The 14404-nt window shown below is 41.3% G+C and overlaps 1 protein-coding gene across 1 annotated transcript in view; it reads left to right on the top strand.

Annotated features, from left to right (window-relative positions):
• The window catches only part of atxn1a (ataxin 1a), an 83899-nt gene that overhangs the window by 49418 nt on the left and 20077 nt on the right, over positions 1 to 14404 (top strand). Inside the window, exon 3 of the mRNA XM_058618854.1 lies at positions 12236 to 12353. The gene's annotated coding sequence lies outside the window, so the exon portion shown is untranslated. The remainder of the gene's footprint in view (positions 1 to 12235; positions 12354 to 14404) is intronic.

Here is a 14404-nt window from a genome sequence, read left to right on the forward strand (position 1 = left end):
CATAATCGATGAATTGGTTTGAAGCTTTATTCATGATTAAAACAAGATTTTCAATTGTTTAAACTTCTTAAATATGAATATTTTCTTCATTTCTTTGCTCTGGATAACAAAGAAATCATTAAAAGTCAATTATTTTGGTTTGTGGACGAAACAAGACATTTGAGAACATCATCATTTCCAGGTTTTACACCAATCAACATTATTTAAGGTTTTCTGTTATTTTATGGACCAACCGATTAATCGATTAATTGAGAAAAGAATCGACAGATTAATCGATTATGAAAATAATCGTTAGCTGCAGCTCGAAAGTGAATGAATGATGACGACAGGTGAAGGACAGGTGAATACTTTACTTGAGTACATTTTAGACCAGTACTTTTACTGTACATATTGTACTTTTAAATGGGTAGAATATTTCAGGACTCTTTCAACCTCTGATAAATAATAGAAGTTTGTCAATGTCTTCATCAGATTGTCTAAAATACTGTATATTGTTTGAGGTTCTCCCCTCTGTACACTAGCATTCAACACATACACACACACACACACACTAGAGTACACAGTACAGGTTTACTTTATCTCAGGGTGTGGGTCTCTGCAACACTATAAGTCGGAATGACAGCGGCGTCAGCTTTATGATCACTCTGTTTATGCGCATTGAGCGTGCATGTGTGTGCGGGGAGACTTTATGTTCATGTTTATAACCACGAGTAACTTTGGTACCGACCGAGCGGCACACACACACACACACAAACACACACACACACACACACTCTGCGTGTGCTCTGCAGATACAGTGAGGTGAAGGACAGCGAGGGTGGTGAGAGATGGATGGAGGAAAAGGAGGAATAGAGAGAGAGGGAGGGAAATTGTGAGGACAAGCACGTCGTGGAAAGGAAGTGGATTGACAGAGGAGAGGTGGATCAGGAGAGATATTTATGATGCAAAGGGGGCGAAAAAGGAATTAGAAAAGACAGGAGGGAGAGAAAAAGTGGACAAGCTCAATGAGGGGAATATGAAAAGGAGGAAAAGATAAACTGATGACTCTGTTTTCTGTCTGCCTGACATAAATATCTGCTAAATGTTCTTTGATTTTATTTATGATTCGGCATGACATTGAGAGTAGACGGAGTAAAAGTGGAAGACAAATTGTCAGCAGGATCGATGTCTTGTTGGTTAAAGAAAAAACAGAAATGGAGAGAGAGAGAGAGAGAGAGAGAAGGACAAAATAGGAGATGGAGAGAGCGACAGACAAAAAAAAAAAGGATTTCACAGGACCTTTGTTTCTCTCTCTCTCTGACACACACACACGCACTCTCTCAATGCTCATGGCTGCGAGCCATAATGTCCATCTTTCAGCCAGCGCCCAGTCATAGTAATGATGTCATCCTTACTCTTACACACAAACACTCTCTCTCTGTGTACACACACACACACACACATAGGGACCAAAAACCACTGCATTACACATGTTTGCACTTGAGTCTCTCACTACATTGTTGTCTCTCTTGCCGCGCAGCCATGAGACCTCGTTTGGGAAATTCAATTAGAGATCATGAGCGCATCTCCGCTGAAAGGTTTCACAAGGTCGTCGCACTAATTGTAGATCCACACACCACTTAAACAAACCCAACAGAAGGTCTGTGTGCCGACTAGCCAACTCATAACCCGCATGTGAATGTTATCATAATGTCTTTTTTATTTCATTTATGCAGTTATCTGAACGCCAATTAAACTTGAGGAAACTGAATAAAACTCGACATGTGCGACGGCAGGTCATCTTTCATTGTGTGATTTATTTTATGAATGTTTAGAATCAGTTCACCTGCTTTAGCAGATTAAACATATCTGCTCTAGTACAAGGTCTAAGGTCTAACAGGTATAATTGGTTTAAGTCAGTTGATTGTCACTATCACTATGCAAATGAGTCTCGTGTGTGGACTTTGTGTATTTGTTACCACTGTAACCTTTTCTGGCATAAACACTGACCTTGTCAGGACCAGTAGTCCTCATGGAGACCAAAACCTGGTTTCAACATCATTTCTGAGGAAGTTTAGGGCTGACATTTGAATTGTGGTTATGGTTATGGTTATGGTTAGGCATTAACTGGTTAAGGTTGAGGTGAGGGAAGTCATTGCAGTGTGTGTGTGTGTGTCTGTGCAGTTCTGCGGCAGTCTCCAATTGCAGCAGTATGTTTAAATAGAAGTGGCTCAGTATGTGACTGTTGAAATGACTTAAATGAAATGGAATCTGTCTCTGTTCAGATGTTCAAAAGCAATAATAATAAAGAAAAGTATAACGATGGTCAGGTGTTTGCTTAAAGTGCCTTTTTTTTGTCCCTCCTCCTATCCCTCTGTTTTTAGCTCCTGGTGATGTCTGAAATAAAAGACAAAAAGACATTAACACACAGGCCGTGATTAATTCATTCATTTAAGAAGAAGTGTGACAAAAAAAAAGTAGTATTATAAAAGTAGTATTTTTACATTTAACCTGTAGAACACAAAGCATTTTCTGTGCCGTGTGAACACTCAGGGTTACAAATGTGCTGCTACTTCTCTGGGTTCCCGTGTCTGTGTAATAACATGTGCCGCATTATCGTACAAGGTTGCATCAAACACAGCGCGGCGCGCTGTCAGTTCACCAAGTGAGTGTGGAATCGAGCTTTGTACGAGACATCCTGTGAATGCTCATTTGAAGTGTGCTCAGTGTGCGATGGACCACACATGAGTAAACTGACTCAGGGTCACAGTGGTGGTGGTGGGGGTGGGGTGGGGGGGGGGAAGAAGGGAGACAAGAAAGTGGGAAGGACACATGAGGAAGAATGTAGCGCCTACAGCTGCAGCAGGAGTCAGGAGTGACAGCTTCACTGACAACAGTGAAAAGGCAGCAAGGGAGACGAGAGAAGTCGTTTGAGAAGAGACAGACTGAGACGAAGACAAAACGGGTGAACGAAGTGACGGCTCTGGCGGCTTCTTCTTAGCTGGGAGAGGGATTAATGTTTGGTTTGTTACTACATGTTCTGTTCATACATCAGCTTTCTGGAGAATACTGTGTTTTTAAATCACTTTCTTTCTTTCTTTTGTCTTTTGAAGAATGATGTAGATGATTTATCACTAAATTGGTTTCAGATACAGGTTGCCGTGATGCAAATCTGTCCGGCTGATGTTTTATTTCTGTCACTGATGTGCAGCGCCACGAGCATTTGTCCACTCTTCCCCTGCAATTTAGCGATTTAATCCATCGATTATATAAAGTTGTAAAGTCCTTTATTGACATTTCTTTCTAACAAATGCACACGTGATGATTCTGTCTGCGTGGCATCGTACCTGCTGTTGTCCGTCCATCACATCTTCAGGACTGTTTTATCTGATTCAGTTCTCTCCGTTCATTTCAGAGGAGGATCGCACAGAGCTCGTCTCACACTCGGCTGAGTGTGCGATTGTGTGTCTCAAGAGTCCTGCATTAGTCTTTGAAGATCTTAGCATGAGAGAGGGAGACTTGGTTTTTCTTTTCCTTATCTCACTCTGCCTTAACTCTCCATTTCTCTTTTCTTTTATTCATTCTTGTTGGCGTCACCCGGGCCGCATCTGCCATTATCCCCTCTATTTAGTCTCGTTATTTAATCCAAGATTTAATTTTGATGTTCTCACTTCAGGTGCGAGTAAACTAACTGGATTATCCTCCAATTTACTAAGATTTATTGATAAAAAGTGACCGTGATTCAAAGGAGAGAAAAGATGATGTCGTCGCCCTTTCTTCACTCGTATTCGAACCTGTGACCTTGATAGCCGCTATAACCACAAGGTCATAATCAGCAAGCATCTTCAGACTATCACTTACTAGAATTTCTTCTTAGAGTCTTAAAAGTTTTCTTTTGTTTTCCCCTTCTCCTATCCCTCTGTTACTCGCTATTGGTGATTTCTGAAATAAGGGAAGAAAAGACAATAACACACAAACAAACACACACAGGCTCGGCATGTTTTATTCATTCAGCCATTCAGGGACGACATGGGACATGCTTCCCCAGGTCTATCAAATCATTTTTCTCAGCAGTGGCACTCATTTTTTAAATCAGTCAAATAAAACTATCCTCAGCAAAGCTAAATGTCCAGTTTCTAAGAAGCAGACCAGCATTTCTGTCAGCACCTCTCTGTCAGGTTATATCTGGGTCAAAAAAGCCACCAAACACAATTCTTATTCACCTGTCTTTTGTTTGACTGACGAGATAAGGACGGAGTTTTGTTAATCATAGCCCTCTGAGCTCCCGTTGAGTCATCAGTTCCTCTCGGACTCCTCATTGTGTTGAGGTGCCGAGGTGACATCAGAGCGGGCCGGACCACGATTGTTTGTTTGTTTGTGACGTGCTGGTGCGATCATGTCTCCGCCCGCCGTCCGTTTCTCAATGAGTGGTTATCCGAGAAGTGGGTCAGTGTGTATGTGTGAGATAAGTAAACGGATAGGTCTCCTGTTCTTTCAGGCCAGGTCAGTGTTGTACTACCTAGAAAGAGACTATGACGGTGACAACTTGTATTGCACATTATTCTGGAGCAGTTACCCATCACCTCTTGGTTCTCAAGCAACACCAGGTGGAGAAATGGACGTCAGTGGTGAATTACTTTTTCATGTTATCTGGTGCTCAATTAGGCCATGTTCATGTTTTTCAACGTCCAGATTAAACACAACACATTACTTTTTTTACAGTAAAAAGTCACCAGAAATACTGTAATTCTGAGTGGAAACTAAGTGGCGAACTAACCACTCTAGGCGTGGATGTGGACATTCTTGGGTGGATTTTTTTTGTTGTTGTGATGTTAACACATCATTCTTGTTATGTACAGGATGGCAGTCGTCCATGTTGGGCCTTTATTTTACCTGGTTGGCCTGAGCTCATAGGCCGGAGTCTCTCTTTGAAATCCCACCGTTCTATGTGTAGTTCTGTGTTTAAAAAGGAAGATACAATTGAACACACTGTCTTTTGTGATTACTCGTTAATTCAGTCATTCGAAGAAAAGCAAACTTTTAATTGCGGTTAATCTAGATGAACAAATTTCAAATTGTGACATTAATTAGTTCATTTTTCTATTGACAGCCCTAATTTACATATAGTGCACATTTCCTATGAGCTATTATTGTTACTGTTAATTACACGTATTAATGTTTCAAGAATTTGCATCTCTCTGTTACAAATTGTCATAAATTAGCCTTTTTTTTTTTAACATTGACTGATGCAAATGAAGCTGATTTGAATATAAGCGAGTGTGAGAAACACGCTGAAGGAAAACACACTGTGAACAATCACCGTTTTAATGTACGGACGCAGACGCGAGGCAACTTTGCTGCAGTAATTACGCGGCACAGCAGCGTCTTAATAGTTGCGACGAAAGACGGCAGCGTGTCACATGTTAAGCTACCGGTGTGTGTCTGTGTGTGAAGCAATCTGCTCGTCCCATTGATTTTCTGTAAGGCAAGTGTATGGTATGTGTGATATATGTGTGTATATATATATATATATATATATATATACACACATTCCCCAGCACACGTACGTGTGTGTGTGTGTGAGACTTTATGTCGGCTGTGTGATCTTTGTCGTTGTTTGTCTCTTTTATGAGCACGAGGCCGGCTGATCTGTTCCATCTCGAGAGACACGAACACAACATAAAGTGAGCTCACGTGACGATACACACACACACACACACACACACACACACACACTCACTCACAGCAACAGTGACACGGTTGTCTGTTTGATGGGCAATGAGCTCACAGTGTAACTGACCATAACAACATCTCTCTCTCCATCTTTCAGCTGCAGAGCTCGGCTATAGTAATGATGTCATAACACACACACACACACACTCTCAAACCGCACTTATCCTCTGTGTTTTGACCTTGGTGTGTGTGTGTGTGTGTGTGTGTGTGTGTGTCTGTGTGTGTGTGTTAGTATGCAAGAGGAAAGAGAGGTGATTGTCATTACCTTGCAGAATATCACAGGGGAGAAGCAATCCGCCTCTAATATCTCTCTCACACGCACACAAACTGCTGTATAGACTAAATGCACCATACACAGAATCAAATCAAGTTTTTTTCCCCTACCATAATTTCCCCCTAAATCCAAGTGTCTGGTCTTTTTTTTTTTTTTTCCAAGAATATGTATTGCTCCCTCGCTTCTGTGATGCTCGGCAGCACACCCAAGTGGTTACACACAGTCACACACTCACGCTCATTATGCTCCGTCAGCCTCTGAGCGGCAGCGCTGCAACAGCTGGCCTGCAAAACCTCTGTAATGTCTCATTTATGTAGGAGAACAGAACACGCCACAGAACAGATATATGTGTGGAGAACATTTCTGTCGGTGATACATCTGTGTTGTGCGGCTGCAGACAACAGCGACACATACTGTGTGACACATACACATTTAAAAACAAGGAATTATTAACCCTTTAACACCTTCGCCTCAAAATGTATGTGTTTAATTATCCTGTGAGTAAGTGCTTTTGCCCATTTTTCCACAATAGCTTTCAATATCTGGCAGTTATTTACGATTTACGGCATGCAAAAGTGGTGTAATGTTTTATTGAGGAAGAAAACACTGCAGTTGTACACAAACACCAGATTTCGTATGTTAAATTTTAAATTTTAAATGGTATAACGCATATTTAAAGTAACCTTTGTTTGAGTTTTTGTCTCGGTGTCCAGAAGCAGGCCAAAAAAAAGACGTGATAAAGACGCTTATTCTGCGGCTTCCTGCAACAGCGATAGCACAATAATTAAGCCGTAATAACGGTAATGCAAAGTGCACTTGCGCAAACGTGATGTCTGCGATACGCTCGGTGTTAAAGGGTTAAAAATGTCCTGGGATAAAATAGTGTTTAGGTCAGTAGGTGTAAGACACTGTCTTGTATTATGTTTTACTTTAGCATGCGTGCTGCACTCTCCAGTTCCAGCTGTGTTTCTGCTTTAGGGCAGTGGGCCAGCACAGTAAGGTTAACATAGCAGTAACAACTTAAACTGGTGAATCAGTGGCCAATTAAAAACACTCAGCTGTGTGTGTGTGTGTGTGTGTGTGTGTGTGTGTGTGTTTGTGCGTGTGTGTGTTTCCTTGTGCGCCTGCCAATGAGAGACTTGGCACAGAGCGCACACTTCCTATTTTCTCTGCATGCCCTCTTAACATAGAATCTTAACACTAACACACGGTCTTGGATTTGTCTCGGTGCATTGTCTTCATTTGGGACAAATGTCCATTCTCCTGGTTTCTGTGTGCAAGAATGTACGAGTGCGTGTGTGTGTGTGTGCGTGTGTGTGCGCCGCTCCACCCACAACTTATCCAACCTTACAAAGTAAAGCTCAAACAGGACACAATGCCCCGTCTACATCATTATACAACCGGAGACATTGTCTCGCATATAGAAGGAGGGTGTGTTCATGGGTGGTAACAGAGTGGTGGTGAGTGTGTGTGTGTGTGTGTGTGTGTGTGTGAATAATCAATCAAGTGAAACCTGGCGAGTGAAAGAAGCCATGGAAACTGCAGCAGTCTCCTTAAGCTGATAAAAGCCAATAAACCAGACATTTCATTTTAGATAGAGAAAGAAGTATTTTGTCAATCGGTCGTTTTTTTAGTTTTTATTTTAGATAATGACAATACGTTTAAATAACTGAGGAGTTGTCGTGTTCCAACTTTGACTTACTATTGCCAAATGTACACCCAATTCTGTGTATTTTTAATTAACAATTTAAATTGACACCGGTGTCTGTCGCAGGAGCCTCAGATTGGACGGTTATATTGAGCAGAGTTTGGACAGAGGACAAGAGCGAGCAGTGTAAATCCGGACATGCTGACCTTTCTTTTATCTTTCCCTGAGCTGAATGAATTTTATTTGCTTCACAGCATGTGCTTTTTCCCCTACAACATGTTATACAAGTGGTTATAAAAATAGTTTGCGTACCGTCTACACACTTGAGTATCAAAGGAATGGAGAACGTCCGATCGAAGTATGAAAATAAAGTAAAGGACACTGTTCTTTCCAGACATGTGAGCACCAAAGATAACATTCCTCCCCAGCTCTGACTACCTCGGACGTCCAGACGGCTGATTCTCACTTGTGGTATGTCAGTTGCCGTGTGTCGGAGTCCAGGAAAGTTGTGGTTGAGGAAGGCATTTCCCCTTACATCGCAGTGACGGACAATCACTTGTGCTGTCCACATTTTACACATGTACAAAAACATTCTTCAGCCGCCCTCAACTGACTAAACAGCTGTCAGACACTACATCAGCCTCCAAAGAATTCCGTCTATGTGTGCGTGTTCCTGCGAATGTGTCCGTGTGTCACACTAACGGCGAGCGTAATTGGTCTCAGTGAGTAGAAAGAGGAGCTGAATGCTCGAGGCGCTGACGCGACCTCCACACGTCCCTGTGTTAAGAAAAGCACAGATATTGGAATGTGGAGGTTTTCAATAAACCGTTTTTCTATGTTTCTTTCTAATCAGTTGTGCACATTTCTAACATCTAACCTTTATATTGATACTAATAAGTTATGTATTTGTGAGGTTCCTTTTATGATATAGCAGTGAGGACATGTTGTTTGACACATCGTCTTCAATAAAATATATTAACCCTTAATGCTCACGCTGGTGCACCCATGGTAATTTGCCGTGGGAATAATACGCAACTCCTTATATGGACATCCCGGAGGTGTGTGTTTATAGGTCACATATTCAGGCTTTAAAAAAAAAAAATGTGACCGTTTTGTGTTCATAAAAATGAGCCAAGTGAACTTTGAACCGTGACGCATTTCCAAATTTCACAAATTCAATCCGATTGTAAAACATTAGTACTTTTTGCTCAGATGTGTTTATATAGTTGATGAAAATGAGTTTATTCATCAGATTGCATAGGTTGTGCTGAAAAAAGGATATAATACACTCTGTGTTGCACATTCTTATAGCCTCTGTATGTACTGTACGTTTAAACAAAGTAAGCAGCCGAAATGCTCTGTTTTTTAAGGGTTAAATTCACTATGGATGTTATGTTTCAACGTCTTAGGTGAAACAGGACATGCCATTGTGTTAGGGTAGATGTTTGTCTTCAAAACAGACTCCCTCTGCTCTCTGAGGCATTAATCAAGGATCATGTGTACAGTATTGTCAAGAAAGTCATTTATACATTATAAATAGATCTGTTGTTCAAATTTGGCCTGGACACTTACGATGAGGGACTTCCTGGTAACAGTCTAAATGGACCCAGCCCTTACTGTGAAGGCATGAAATATGACGAGTATATTTGGGACAGCCTTGCATTTGACCGTATTTTACGCTCTAACCGAGTTTTACTCGGAAATGCAGCCTTCAGGAGCATTTTTAGATGCGTCTTTTGCTGATGTCGGTCTTTAAATGCAGCACTTGTGGTTCCACAGTCTGCAGCCATTTACCAAAAAAAAAAGAGAAGCGACTGCACTGTTGGCCAAAGCTTGTTCAGTGGTAAAGGTTTTGGCAGCAGTGATTGTGGGTTTTTGGCTAAGCGAGAATGGTAAGAATGCAGACACTTAAACAGATGAAGTGAAGGTTGAGTGGACACAAGTATTCCTGCTGTAATCATGCCAGCGCAGAGACTCACACTCACACACACACACACACACACAACAAACACTTGTTAGACATGTTGCATATTGTCATATTGCCTTTTGATCTTTATCGCTGCACAGTTGTTTGTTTGTTTGCACAGAGATTAAAGCACTTACTGTAAGTCACTTTAGAGGCGAGCGTCTCCTAAATGAATTTAATGTAGCTACAAAACTCAAAGCACTAAACGCACACACACACACACACACAGCAGAGCTGTCTGCTTCACTGTGCTCTGCGATTCAATCAGCCGTTCACTTAATGTGGTTTACACTGAGCTATTCATGACTAATTTAGCCTGCGTGATTTCTGGTTTAGACGTGATGGATTGAGACAAAATGTCTAGTTTGTGTGTGTGTGTGTGTGTGTGTGTGCTGCAGAGTTGTTTATGTTGTGGGGTAGAAACATCTAATCAGGCTGAAAACATATTTCATTTATGAGCATTTAAAGTCGCATCAGATTCATAGTGCACTCTCTTCACTTAATGGTGTTAGTGTGGGACTTTAAGAGATGCTGGTTATTCTCCTCTAGCACCCACTACGTCTGTCATCACTCATTATTCCAACCTGATGATATTGTCACCACTTAAACGCTGCCTGGCTCGTTTTCTTTAACTTGGTGTCACAGGGCACACTTTTCTGCGTATGATGTTTTGTAGTCTTTTTTTTTTAATGTAAATAATCACATGAATGATGGAGGAGTTCCGTTTAGATTCTTCAGTTTCAGGGGTCACACAGTAGTGAAGTGAAGAGAGCCATCATTAATGGCTGTTGTGCAAAGGGCCACTCAGATGATGTACAAATATACAAATATGAATCAATTTCTTATACTGGAGTACAAAGTCAGTATATTTGAACTTTACATCTGTAATATCTCTACCAGGTATCACAGTACTTTCCATGAAATTCTGGACTGAATCATTTCCTCTTCTGTGTTCTGCCTCTCACCATCCCCTTCCTCCTCCTCTTCCACTGACATTTTTCATCTCTCTGTGCTCCCCGCCGTGCCTCGCTGGCTGAGCCAGTCTTGTGCTCCTATTGAGTTTCTATCTGCCTCTTCTCTGCCACCATCTGTTTCACTCTCTGTCTCTCTCTTCCTCTCTGTCCTGTCCTTTTTTATCTCCATCTGTCTTCTCTTTTTTCCCCCCCCCCCCCCACTTCTGGATCGCCTCTCCTCTCGTCCACGTTTTCTTTTCTCTTTTACTCTTTCCCCTCTTTGTCATCGTTTGTCTCTTTTTAATTCGCTCTCATTTTTCCTCTTATCCCCTTTTCTCCCTTGCCTGTTTAATACCATATGATGGATTCCTTTGCCAGTTTGTGTGCTAATCCATGGCTTCAGCACCCCCCCCCCAACACTCCATTACATCTACACTTAACATCTTTAGCACATGCATGCAAACGCTACTGCTTGCTGTGCCAATTTTATGTGTCTACATTGACTACATGCATAACTTAAAGGCTGGTAATGTACTTCTCTATATCCTCCCATTGAAGCCTATTGATTTTCCAGTGTCTGACACACCAGACCATCACTCATCCATTATCATACCTCCTTGAACCGTCGCACTTAATCCCCGGTAGAATAGTGTCATCGTGCGCAACTCAAAAAGCATGTTTCCTATTTTTTTTTATTAATGTAACTAATGTGACGCAGACTAAAAAAAACTGTCCATCATTTTCTTCTTGATCTTCTATAAGCTGCAACAACAAAACAAAAGCTTCACACACAGCGCCACACCTCCCTCATGAATCTGTTTTTACTGTCAGATATGTATGATTTGGGTCAGTAGGATGTTGACATCACACACAAACGCACACACACACACACACGCTGCGGCTGACTAACAGCAGGGAACATGTTTCTTGTATCCCCATAACATCCCCATCATTCCACCACCACCACCACCACCTGCCTAATTAGTCCCTCCGAGTGCGAGGAGACACTGTTGACGATCGGCTGGTCCGTGTCTTACGCCCGTGTGTGTGTGTGTGTGTGTGTGTGCGGGTGGGTGGGTGTCTGCTGAAGTCAGCTTGTTGCAAGTTCATTTTTAAAGATACACTGGAGTTTTTATTTTATTTTAAGTATGACGGATGCCGACTGTTGTGACGTGACATTTCTTAAGAGGAAAGTAAATAAAAGCTACAGGCGCAGTTAAAATATTAAATACATTTGAGGTTTCAAAGTGTCCAAAGTGGGAACACTGAGCAGGAATAATGGGAATAAAAGTGTGTTTGGCCCTTTAAAATAAACGGTGTAGTTTGTTTATTTTAATGTTTGACATGTCAAACAAATATAGGTTTTGTAAAAGTTTAAAAAATGAAGTAGATCTATGAACCATCATAAATATTCGTCATGCTTTTGTGACACAGAGGTTCGCCTGTGCATTAAAGCTGGGTTATTATGCGTAGCTTGATGTTGAAACATGTGTGACACATTCTGAGTTGTGTGTCCAAATCCCTTGTGTTGTGCGCACTTCCTTATGCTCACACAACACAGTCACATCCTGTCATACTGTGCACACGCTGCGATATGTAGACAACATTGATGCTATCCATGCAAAAGTCTCCTCCCCCTAGTTTAGTTATAAACTTCTGTTGTTGTTGTTGTCATCCTCCAGGGATTGCCGGAGTCCGTGAGTCAACACATTGCATTCTGGGAAAGTCTGGAACCCTCTCCATGGGCTGTACCACCTGCTGACAAACTCGAGGCGGTCTGGAGGAGTTGTGTCGAATGAGGTGAGAATATTCCTGTTTTTACTGTCAACATCTAAGTCACAGTCGTCAGTACTTCATAGCAGATCTTCCTGTGTAGCATATGTCACAGCCTCAAAATGTCCTTCTGGACTTTTAGACTTATTTTAACCATAAAAGGGCCAAAAAATGTCCTGTGAGTAAGTGTTTTTGCCCCATTTTTCCAGAATAACTAACTAGCAGTTATTTTCAACTTGCTGCATGTTGAAATGGTGTATTGAAGAAAAATGAAAGGTTTTATTTCGAAAAAACACTGTAGACACCAGATTTTGTGTGTTTTTGAAATTTGAACAGTATCAAACATATTTTAAATAATATTTGGCACTTTTCCAAATCTCTTCTCTCTGGTGACAAAGACGCTGATTCTCCGGCTTCCTTTAACAGCCAACATGTGGTTATTACGGTAAATACAACTTCTCAGCTTTCAGAAACCACTGGAATGTTTCCGATATTACGGTAACGCAAAGTGCACTTGCACTTTAAGGAGGGTTTACAGACATTGTCACATGACCATAGTCCTGCTTCACTTTACTGGCTTACTGTTTTAGAATTGATTTTAAAGATTTTACTGATCACCTTGTATAGCTCATATTAGCCACCGCACATTATTATTAAGATTGTTTATTATGAGTTGAGCTTGGACGGTGGTTTCCTGTTTGCCGCTAAATCATTACTGACAAACTGCTATCGTGTTGCTGTGGCTTAACTTAAAAGCAGTTGCTCCCACTCTCGTGTTTAACGTGACGTTATTAGCTGTGACATCAAGGACTTTACAGCCTTGTGTTTTATTCAAAGCCCCGGGCCTTGTTTTCCTGATAAACCTGTCACCCTGGTCACAGCGCAGATGCGCATTAAGTTCATTTGATATTAATGCGAGTGAAGCGGCAGCTCGTGCACGGCGCACAGGGCGGATGAACCAAGGTTATGGCGTTCTGTTACTTTGAACCACATGCCTCTACAGTAGTCTCATTTACATTAATGACTTACTCTTTATTATCCATATTCTCTCTCATGTGATGCACATACAGTAGAGATGATCAAACGGTATGGAGATGATGATGATAATAAAGGCATCTTCCAGCGAGGCGAGCAGGCCCTCAGTGTAGCAGAGGTAACAGAGTTTGTATCCCATCCACAACCTGATTGGACGAGAAGGCATTTTTTAGGGTAAGGGAAAGCTGGTCTGCCTGGTGACAGTGGGTTGCCTTTGAGGCTGCGTCTCTCCCTCTCTTTGTTGCAGCAGCAATGTTTAGTGCATAACATGCGTGACACCTTTTTACAGTCAGTTAGCAAAAAAGGAAAATACCACTTATAAGCTCTCTTTCTGAACTCCATTCAAATTACCTTTTTTTTTTTTTTTTGGGAGAAACCAGCAGCACATGCAGCCTTTCTTCCTCGTAGTAGCATTGATCCCTCGTGGAGTAATTCTTCTTTCAATGTGTCCCATTGTTCAGTGAACACATGCAGAATAGCACCAGCACCAGCTGATAGAGATCATGCTGCTTGCAGACATTTCCGCCGAACAAATATCGGTGCAGGTCAAGGATCTGAACTCTCTAATGTGATGGATAGTTGTTTTTCCACTGAGTCATGAAAGTTTTTTCTTTCTTTTTTTGTACACATTTGGAAACGAGTGCTATTTCCACTTGCTTCTTTCTCACAGGGATATTTTATGTACTGCTGCCGTGAGTGATAAAAAGTAGACCTGGTAACGAGAATAACAAACTTACCTTCAGCGTGATGCTGCACGTTGAAAAAGATAAATATATGTTAATTCACGGTCGAGTGTCGAGATAATAATTTGGAGGTTGGGTCTGAAAGTATTATGCGGCAAATTATACTGGCGTCAGCCTTTGCTGTAGAGCAAATTATAAGCTAAAAAAAAAAAAAGTTTGAATAAAGTGATAAAAATATCTCTTCTACCTTCTTGACCCCACAGGAAGATGATAATTAAAACAGTTGCTTAGTGTTTAAAAATTAGGTTTCAAATCATGTAAAATTCAGCAGCATTCTCTGCTCTGGAAACGCTGGAGGGG

The sequence above is a fragment of the Solea solea genome, chromosome 20, assembly GCF_958295425.1.
Source record: "Solea solea chromosome 20, fSolSol10.1, whole genome shotgun sequence".
NCBI lineage: Eukaryota > Metazoa > Chordata > Actinopteri > Pleuronectiformes > Soleidae > Solea > Solea solea.